General features: G+C 44.2%; 1 pseudogene; it reads left to right on the top strand.

Annotated features, from left to right (window-relative positions):
• The first annotated feature begins 3,614 nt into the window (after positions 1-3,614).
• Positions 3,615-6,477, top strand: LOC120843601 (annotated as a pseudogene).
• The last annotated feature ends 4,831 nt before the right edge of the window (positions 6,478-11,308 follow it).

Here is an 11,308-nt window from a genome sequence, read left to right as displayed (position 1 = left end):
ACCCAATCATCCACTCGAGCGGTGTGCGTCGCTATGCAAACGCAGTCCAACACGAAGCATAAAAAACGGCAGATTTAAGACAACAATCCGGAGTCCATTATTCAATTAAAACAACGTGATTTTGTTGAAAACGCCCGCTGCTTCTTACTCACGGTATGTGTCGGGAAACTTCCACAGTTTGAAACGGAACGAAGGAAGATTTACTTTTAAAAACGCTCGCTGCGTCCTCCCGGACCAGCTGGACCGGATCAGCTGACGACGACGGGACTGTACCCGTTGAACCTCCACCACGCAACAAACGATTTGCGCTCCGTGTTAAAAGCGTGGTTCAAACAGACCCGGAATACAAAGCACCGCACCACACACGACGAATGTTTCGGCTCTTTTTCGCATCGCCGGGTTGCACCAAACAGAACGAGATCGCCGAAGTCAACGCCGCGCTGTCGTGAACCTTGGCTTGTGGTTGCAAACTCGTGGACCCTGTGACTCCCTTCTCTTTCAAAGCACACACGACGATTACGAATGCTACTTTCCGTCTTCCAGGAACATCACAGGGGCACTTCTCCGGTCACGTCTTCATTATATGCTCGCAAGCTCCGAAGCTCTCTGCGAAGCTTCTCGCGTCCCGTCAAACCAAAACAGTAGCGGCGCCATGCGTACTTGCCAGATTTTCTCCGATCAAACAAAAACAACGAAAGCCAGCCGGCGCTTGCTCCCAGCGTACATCGGCGTTGCGCTTGCGCCGTGGCCAGATCGCTTGCAGTTGAAGGTTGAAGCAAAAACGAAACCAACTGCAATGTCACGTGTTCACATCGACGACACGCTTTTTATATCCATTTTTACTGTTTGGAACGAATAATTAGACCCATGACTTTATTTGTGGTGTCTAAGAAACTTTTATCAGGACACCTAAACTAAACACAAACATGGGCGACATGAGGGAAGCCGCATTGCCATCGACCAGAAGATGGCGGCGAGCACGGTGAGCGTGGGTTTCGCCAACGTCCTGCGACATGGCGCAATTGCTTTTGGTGCATATCTGTCTCCGAGACATGTTTCTTTCCGCGGCATTTGCCCCGACGGTCCTTTCTAAGTGTGTCCCCAAGCATTCCGGTGCTTCGATAGACGGCAATGCCGCGGTCGTCGCCGGGGGCGATGCGTGTTATCGAGGTCGGCTACACGGTTATGCGTGTATGACCGAACCAAAACACGTTTTTTACAACCTCGCATGATTTCTGAACGAATTATCCGTTACTCATCGTGTAAATTTATGGTAATTTGTGTAAATAACGTGTTTTTCACCCCAAATATTCGCCAAATACACGGGACTTGCTAACAGTGTACTGAGTTTTCGCTGGAGGTCGCCATCTTTTCAACATCTGTTTATTCGTAAAGAATGTGTAAACACTGTGACCTTTACGAAATCCGTCTTTTTTTAAGAAACCTTGGGGTATATACACTCCTTCATGGTGCGGAACTTCTCAGTTGTCTGAAAATGAACTGACGTATAAACGCAGTACGCATGTCGCACTCTCGTTGAATTCGAGGGTGGGGAAGGTAAAACAATAGACTATGAGGGGAATAAACCCCACGTTCGAGCAATAATAACACACGTCACTACAGGCATCTTGGGGTGTGCTTACGAGTACCGCGCAAAATGTAATAAGAAGAAAAATAACAGTGGTGTGTGGGATTGGCGCTGCTAAATATTGTCTTACGTCCGCATGCCTGTTGGTCTTTAAAAAAGAAGTCAATACATTTTTTTGACCGTACGTTATTTAGCAGCATTGCCTTTTTTTAGTGCACAAAGCTCCTTTGCTAACTATATTCCATAAATTACAGTATTATAAAACTGCTGTGTATTAGAAGTGAATTAAATATTGTAAACAAACAAAGAAAAAGATTTATTAAAAATTCAATGTTAATTCGTGGTTTTTTTTGTTTTTTCTTTCATACCGCCTGATTCGAAAAATAAATGAGCGGTAGTGTACTCGTGTCGTGGTCCATATATACGTTTCAGCTTATGTCCGTACTCAACCGACGCTACGAGCTAATGGGGCCAAACAGAGTGCGTCAAAACGCACCATCAAAGTATTCGTCATGTTTCTGGAAGTGTTCGATCATCGCTGAACCCGTCATAAAATGAAAAGGCCCAGTGACTTGCGATTTTGACGATGTCTGATTGGACCTATTAGCTCGTAGCTTCAGCTGCATCTCAAATAAGTCTAAACGAAATATAGCGTGCTGAAAAATAACCTCAGCTACGCATACCACCTGCGAGCCAAGGCAAACAGATGCGTATTTTTTTGTATTTTCGTGGCGATTTCCGGTCTCTTGATTTAATGCGTGATGCGTAATAAACGTTGAGTAGGGCACTGTGACTTTCCGAAGTAGAAGTTACTTAAATTGTGCATGTTCGCTAGAGTTAAGAAAATTCTATAAGCACGAATGTTTTTTGTTCTTCTTTTTTTATGCACACCAAGATAAACGCTAATGTCTTGAGACATTGAAAATTGCTCCTTAAAAACACCGAATCTTTCTCAAAAAGTCGGTGCTCCAAAACACGCTGTGAAGCTGGTTGGACAGCGAAGCTGTGGTATGACCTGCAACGATTGCCCACTTCACTAAATACAATTTTTATGGCAATCGCCACCAGTAGGTGCTCCAGTTTTAGTGTCCCAGAGAGCTTCCGGTTTATCAAAATAATAAACAAAGTCCACCTAGCTTAGAATGTGGATGAAACGCTCAACCACCGATTTTACAGGTGAATGCCGAATGAATGAATGAATGAGTGCGAGATCTGTTAGAATGTTTCAAGTATTCTTGTAAACTAACTTGCCTCCTCTAAGATGTAATATTGTACAACTGAAGGCCGTCGCTAAATCTCCAACTGTGTTTTCCGGGTAGCATTTATGCTTTTTAGCGCTGGTGACATAGGTAACCTCAACAAGCTTGCAAAGACGGTGCCACCGGAAGTCTCTTCGGACGCAAGTGGCAGTTTATGTTTGTAAACAGCAAAAAGGTGCATACCGAATGATTGACGAAAAAAAAGTAAATTCACTTTTCCAACACTTTTATAAACATATGAAAGATTTCGTCAGCTGCTGTTGCCGCGGCAGCTTATGCAACTGCAACCTTTAGCGAGAAATGGATGCGGGGAGCGCTACGTGCTTCGCATTGTTAGCTGGGCTAGTGACGTCACTACCCACTTTATACTCTGCCGTTGCCACGGCAGCTTATGCAACCGCAGAGGGACTGGCAAAAGAGGGCGGAGTGGACGGACGTGCCTCTCATGTGCTGAGTGTTTCTCATACTCTAGACCCGGAATCAGGGAACGCATGCTCAAGCCGATTGCACCATTCGATTCAGCTTTTCAAGCGGACAAAGAGCATATTCACATCAAGAACGTGAGTAAATAGTTCCTCGCGCTAGAGGAGTTCTTCTGCCGACCGCGCCGAGGCCGATAGCCAAGCCTAACGCAGCGAAGGAGCGCAACAGGTGCGAGCGGTCGTCGCGCCGGTCGCCATGTCAACCGCGGCGCATCTGTGCAGGCAGCGGAGGCTCCGCGGCAGGTGGGGAGCGCCTTACCATGCGCACAGGAAATCACGAGAACAATGGCTAAAGTCTTCACGCAAGAAGCCGTGCAAGAGGTGGACATGACGGCACACGGAGAAGCGCTGTGCGCGAACGAAGAATTGTGGAACGCAGTAAAACGAAACAGAAGAATGGAATCATGTACCGTACCGGCGCAGAGAGCAGACGATGCGAAAAAAAGAAGAGGACAAGACACCGAAAACGAGATAAAAACAAAGGTAGCCGGAGCATATCAGAAGCTTACAAGGGAGGTATACTATGTACGTTCAGGAAAAAAAAGTAACACCCAGTTTATTTATCTTGAACCTATACAGGCATCCTAGCAGTAGAAAGAGTGTATTCCACAAACTATTCAAAAAGGTGGTAAAGCGCTCGGATAGACGGTAGTTTATAATAGGGGACTTCAATGCCCCCCACCCCACATGGGGATACAGGCAATTTTTAATCAAGGGCACAAAATCATACGAAGCGGTAAACAAGATCAGCTACCCACGACAATCAGCTGCCCGGAATACCGACGTCCTACAAACAAGGAGCTCGACAAAGAGATAAAGGGGAACGAGGCCATCAGGGAAGCACAATAGCTCACAAGAAACACAGCCCCCGGAAAGGACAAAAATTCAAAATAAACTCCTCAGAAATTTTGATTTCTACTTATATCAGAAACTCACGGACTACATGAACCATGTATGGAGGAGTGGGGAGCTACCGAAGGTATGGAAGCACACAGAAATCACGCATATTCCAAAACCTGGAACGAGGCCAGATATAGAAAATCTCAGGCCAATTTTTCTAACATTCTATATAGGTAAACCGATGGATCATGTAATATTAGCAAATTATAGCCGTACTTGGAAGACTTGGAAGACAAGATACAATGTTTGGACTCGGATCACGCCTCTAGGCACATAATGTCTTCCTACAAATCAAGAAAGATATCCTAGAGCCAGCGGCAAGACCCATACCGCAGACACTAGTCGCCTTGGTCATAAAAGGCGCCTTTGATAATGTCGGGCATGAACTAATATTAAACGACCTCGAAAGCACCGGATGTGTTGAGAGAGTGTAAGACTACGTCAGGGATTTCCTCAGGGAGAGAACGGCTACCGTAGGAATTGGAAAAAAAAGATCGGAAACCCTCAAGGTGCCAAAAAAAGGACCCCCCCCCCCCCCCCCCCCCCCCACCCCCCGGGGTCGTTACTATCCGTTACGTTGTTCAATCTGGCAATGGAAAAATTAGCGGAGAGGTTAAACGGATAGGAAAACATCAAGCGCAGCCTCTACACGGACGATCTAACGTTATGGACAACGGGCGGATCAGCGGGGCAGAAACAAGACGGACTACAAGAGGCTGCAGAGGTTGTACAGGAAGACCTCGAATGAGGAAATCTGAGATGCGCCCCCAAAAATCGGAAATCATCACGATTAAAGGGCAGATTGGGAATGACGAGCAGGAGGTGGAAATCAGCTTCAAGGAGGGGACGAACATCTCCAGGGTAAAGCCCATGAGAAGTTGGGGTATGCATATAGAGACTAACGGTAAGGCGGAACACTCGGTAAAGATGCTCGGCAACAACATAACCCCAATATCACATATGATGAGCAGAGTATCCAGCAGAAAGCACGGGCAAAAAAACCGGACCTAATCACAATGGTCAATGCCCTGCTACTCAGTAGAATCCTTTATGCAGCTCCATACCTCAGACTAACAAGAGGGGACAACGATAAAATAGATGTCATTATAAAGAAGGCATACAAACAAGCCTTAGTTCTACCGGTGTACACATCCAACAAAAAGCTTGTGGCTCTGTGGGTACACAATATATACATGCAGCTGGCGAGTGTTTACCTGGCCAGTCAGGAAGAAAGGTTCGCGGAAACGCGCACAGGTAGGGCAGTTCTGGGTCACTAAACATACCCGTTCCCCAAATGATGGATAGGAACAACAAACTGCCCAAGGATATCAGGAAACAACTGAAGTTCTCTCCTATTCCAAAGAAAAGGATTCGGAGATACACAAAGGATGGAGAGGAGCAAGAGCCAAAGCGATAAGAAAAATGGCCAAAAAAGCCCCGTTGTCCTATCCACGTACGCGGCCGTCTACCCCGAAAAGAAAGTGGCAACTGTAGCAATAGTAGGCAAGAAACTCAAGGAGGTAAACATTGAATCAATCAGGGCTACGGAAATGACAGAGGCAAAAGTAGCCATCGCTTTTGCCATAATAGGAGTAAACGCAAACGATCATCATCACGGATTCGCAGACTGCGATAAAAAAGGCTAAGAGCGGGATTGGCCTCTAAATTATCCCTCAGGCTCCTGCAAAATCATCCGACGAGCACAAGAAACAAAATCAAGTTAGGCTGGACGCCCGGGCACGAATCGGTAGAAGGAAACGAGACGGCACACGCCTCAGCTTGAGCTGGAGTGAACCGAGCCCCCAGCACCGAGGAAACAGACGAGGCGATGCCATTAGTAAATAAGTATTCGCAGATCCTAGAATATCTAAGGGATGCCAGAAGGAGATACCCACCACTTCACAAAGAGCTAGACAGAGATGAGGTCACTGCATATAGACATATCCAAACAGGCACCTTCCCAAACCTAGCGATGCTCGACAAAATATTCCCAACGCGATTCAAAAAAGAATGCCGCCACTGCGAAGAATGCGCAGACCTTTATCACACCAGATGGGCGTGCCAAAAGAACCCCACGCTACCATACGACCATAAACAGATGGTAAAGACCTCGGAGACCTCGCTGACCAGCTTAGTGCTCGATAACCAACGCGAACTGGTAATCAGAGCTAGAGCGGCAGCCGAGAGCAGCGGAGCCCTGGACCGACTGCCCAGACCGGGACAAGCTCCGTGGCATTCTTACCAATGATAAATAAAGTTTGCTCTCTCTCTCTCTCTCTCTTATGCAACCGAAATATTTACCGCAAAACGCACGCGGGGAATCCTACGTGCTTATCATTTATCACTTGGTTTTGATACTTGTTTTGCTGTTTTCTTATTGAAACAGGTGTCAAAACCACATAATAAGATATAAGGCGCGTGCTTCTATTTTCTGTCGACGGACACGAAAAAAATGCCACCCGCAGTTCAAATACAGCTTCGCTGTAAAATAAAACCCCAGTACGGGGAACCATAAAGTTACTACGTTTCACTTTAATGTCCGGCCACACTCAACCCACGGTCCGATGGAGTTGATCTAGCAAAGCCAAAAGTGCGTCTTAACGGCAGGAGCGTCTTTGGGCGTTTTCTTTCACCAAATGAACCGATCACTCACAGTGCATGCACCATGACCCTGCGCATTCCTTTGTATGTGAATAGTTTAGCCAGTGAAAGCACGCCCACAACGACAAGGAGCGTAATAAAAATGCCCTTTTATTGGTGGTAGATTGGCTTCGTTGAATCCTAGCGTCGGCTGCGGACGGACTTACAGTGAAATGAGGTATACTATACAACATAAGTAAACGTAAATGCGATTCATATCCCCGGCCTCTTGCGGTGATTGGTAGTGCTTTCGAAAGTCACCGACAAGAAATTTTAATGTGACGTCCAGGCCACAACATACCTGAAAATCAATACGAGAAAACTCGTCACCGAGGCAGATTTTCAATGTATTATACTAAAGGTATATGTCTAGAATGATAAAATGACGTCTTAAAAGGTAACTGCAAAGAAAAAAAGTTTTCTTTTAAACAGCCTAATTGGGAGAATCATGCCATAAAACAGATCTTCAGTGAAAAAAAAAATGAGCGAGATTTACGCCGCAGGATTTCATTTAGTCGGAGTAACAACCGCTCCACGTTTGAAACACCCGCTCTTTCGATCCGCGCGGAGAAGAACGCCCCGCCCCTCGCTCTTGAATTTGCTCTTGGATTGACTTGGCTGCGGAGTTCAATGACGTACGCAGCGTCTTGACTTCCGGTGCGTCTTTACGAAGATGCCAGATCAGAGGGGGGAGAGGGGAAGGGATGTCGTTGCTTTTTCTGCAGCCTCCCAAGAATTTACGGCGCTCCGTGCTGGGCGCCTAATGAACACTCCGTACCAGGGATGCTGCACCTGTAGGTCATCTTTAAGTTATAACTTATAGCTGACGAAGAAAATCTGGCTACGGCGCAATGCCGATATACGCCGGAAGCTAGAACCGGTTTGTCACGGACGAGTGTTTTCTTTTTTACTCGCACACGTGTGAGTCTTTATATACTTCTTGCTATCAATATTTTGACGTTTGACTGCACGTTTTCCCCATTATTGAACATTTCATTCATTTTGAGTGTACTGAGCTAAGCTATCGGTTTCTGAAACAGTACTGAAGTTAAAAAAATAACTGACTAAATTATAACAATCTTTTTTTAAAAATTAATGCATTATTTTATAGCAGGCTGCAGGCGACTCAAGTTCTTAATTCATCAGAGATCGAATTGTTACCTCAGTAATTGTGGCGGATCAAGGCTATACTTGCAATCATCTTATGGGCGGTGCACGATTAAGGGAAGCATATTCTATAATTGGTAGACAAACTATGAAACCTGCTAAGCCGTCTCGTTTTGGTTTGGTTTCACTTTAGTCTTTGGTGGATTCTTTGATGAGGATTTAGGGCACCAGCAGCAGATCTTCCTGTGACACCTGTACAGGTGTTATGTTGCTTTATTTTGTCTTTAAGGTTTGTGCTTACGGTCAGGCTAAAACAAGTCAGGGTTACTGGATAACTTATGAATGTGGGAGTCATTTGTTGTGTCTGCCTTTCGAGAATGTATTGTCTGACCAGTACATGAACTCTGCGTAACCTGTCACCGACCCGAAATGTGCAAGCAAAAAGAAACAAAATTGTCGCGAAATTTTGGTTTCGACAGTTTCCCTCTTCTACTTCTAAATATTGATGACCATATATATTAACGTGCATACAATATCAAACTTATTTTTCAGAAAGATTATAGTAATGACATTCCAGAGAACGCCTCGCTATTCACGTAGGGGCGTTCAATTGTACAGCAAAGCTGCTTTATTTGGGGGTACCCACTCTATACAGTAAACAAAAAGCAGTTATTTCCTAATAAAAAAAAAGTTATTTTACTGTTATCTGTGATAGAATAATGCACTGTAAAGCGGAGGCTATGTTGTGTATCAATTTTAAAGATGTAAAAATATTTTCTAAACAGTTAACGATTTAACAAAAAATCCCGTGTTGCATTCTAACCACGTAAACTGTACATTTGTTAAAATCGCATTTCCAAGTCAAGGAAGTAAGCTCTCAAGTATTTATAATCTTGTACTTGTTTCTCAAGCATGAATACTATTTATTTCCATATCTATGTGTTTGTATGGACTAACCACTCCACGTAAGGGGCACACTAAACACAAGAACAGCAGTATTAATAATTAACAATTTGGATCGTGACTGACGCTGAAAACAACAAAACGTGTGGACAGAATTTATCTTCGTTAATTTATTCAGATACTTTATATTTAAAATTTTTATTTAACTTTTTAATTATTCGACAAAACGTCGGCGTCCACAAACCGTTACCAGGAAGAGTTAAAAAGACATGGTACAAACACAGCTCGGAAAACGATTATCAAAAACAACCAAATATATTACTTGTTAATTAGTTTGGTAACGAACAGACACTACTGCTGCTTCAGGTTAATTGCAAGAGTCTTCGACTTCCAGATGTACCGGAAGACATTACAAAAGTATAAATAACAAAAAAAAAGGATATGCAATGAAATGACAGGCACATGAGAGCTTGTTTATTTAAAAGAGCTTAATCAAGTTCATTGTACATTTTTAAACCGACAGAGTTCTGTACTTTTTTTCTCATCAAAGCATTTTGAATATGTGTCCTTATGTTTAGGCCGATTTCTGTTTACCATATTTCTGCAAATAAGCGTAACTACCTGCTTTGTGAATATTATATACTAATTGTATTACGCAGCAGATATAAACGAGTTTCATTGCCTTATAGCTCAATATGGTTTTTATTAACTGTACTAACTATATATTAGAAATTACTTGTTTTCTTGTTTTATTAGAGTACCAGTGTAACTTACGCCTGGCGAACACGACTACCCTTGCTCTGCAGCGCAAAATTGAGAGAATATTGCAACACGTCGCGAAACTTCAAAGTTTACGTTTCTTGTTGGTTAACCAAGGATTGACACTTTCCTTTGGTGTAGTGATCTCTAACCCCTGCAGTAATAACATCAAGCTCTTCATTTGAAATGCCTGCACGTATTTTCTTTTCTATTCTACAAATAGTTCCGTCAATTTTGTGGGTCTCGGTTAATCGCGGGAGCAAGTATAAACTATAAAGTATTGTTACAAGAACAATTGTCACACACTGCAAAATTTTATAATAATTATGCACAAAAAAAAAACGAACGAGGATGTAAGGAAGCTAGTGTCGGTAGGTTTTATTTATCGAAATATAAACATTTTTCCGGATCGCGGTACGCCACACAAGGCATACACAAAATAGCATGTAACAAACTTGGGTTTAACACAACCGGTAGGATGCTCTTTTTCTCGGACTTTATTTATGACAAGACAAGCGGGGATATTTCTCAAATTCTTTGTTCCTGCTTTCCTTTATACCCTTCCACCTGTTCTGCGCTTCTGACCCTGGCCGGCGTAGCAGAACATGAGCGCGAGGGAACACACCCACCCTACATTTCACTATGTTTGGGAGGAGAAGAGATTCATACACTCCCCCCCCCCCCCCCCCCCCCAACACCCTCTATCCCACACAGGAGGACGCCACGAGAGCGCACGACATGAGAGCGCCGACGACGGAGCAAACGACACGAGATCGCTGGTGGCAGAGCAAACGACACGAGAGCGCTGCGACAGGAGAGCGAACAACATGAGCCTTAAAAAAGCGTGTCGTATTACACCCTTTTGTCCCATATAATGCACCCCAAAACTTCAGTTCGACGTACAGGGCACTGACGTCGAACATGCAGCCACAACTTTTAGGAGGGGCTTGATAATGTTGCGATATAACCTATTAAACAGCTAGAACGTGTATCACATATTCAAGAAAAAAAAACTAAAAATTTGCAATCATACCAAACGAAAAAAAATTTTAGTCGGTAATACGCACATTTTAATTTAATAAGTTGTACCACTCGGCTATCAAGCCGCTGGTGAAAGTCGGTACCGTCGGTTCGACGTCAGTGCGCTGTACGTCGAACTGAAGTTTTGGGTGTCTTATGTGGGACAAAGGGTGTAAAAATATACTCTCTTTTCCGAGAGTAAAAGCGCAGCGACTCGAGCGCGTGTGTTATTAGCCAGTTTTCTTAGACCGCGTTTCCACCTCCGCTAAGCGTTCCGCAACGAAGAAGCCGCTACTGCGCCTGCGCTCCGGTGGCTTTGACTGTAGAGTTCAGGGCGTCCTAGCGGGTTGAGAAGAGCTTTCCAGGACGGCGAAAGCGATCTACGAAAGCTCCCTATTAACAATGCGAACCGAAAGCTCGCGGCTCATAAAATACCGGCATGGCCGCGAATTATGTTACGGGCAAGCTAAATATAGGCCATAGAACGTACATAGCTCAGATATTACTACTAGGCGAGAGTGTCACGCGTTGACACGAACTCATGAAACAAATGCATTATTTAGAGTATGCCATTTTATTCAAAGAGATATTGCACTACAGAAATGTTTCTATAATCTTCATGTGCGACTGCACAGAGGTTCTGCTCCTCT

This window comes from Ixodes scapularis, unplaced genomic scaffold (assembly GCF_016920785.2).
Source record: "Ixodes scapularis isolate PalLabHiFi unplaced genomic scaffold, ASM1692078v2 PGA_scaffold5__190_contigs__length_132052651, whole genome shotgun sequence".
Classification (NCBI taxonomy): domain Eukaryota; kingdom Metazoa; phylum Arthropoda; class Arachnida; order Ixodida; family Ixodidae; genus Ixodes; species Ixodes scapularis.
This window is presented reverse-complemented; position numbering and strand designations above follow the sequence as displayed.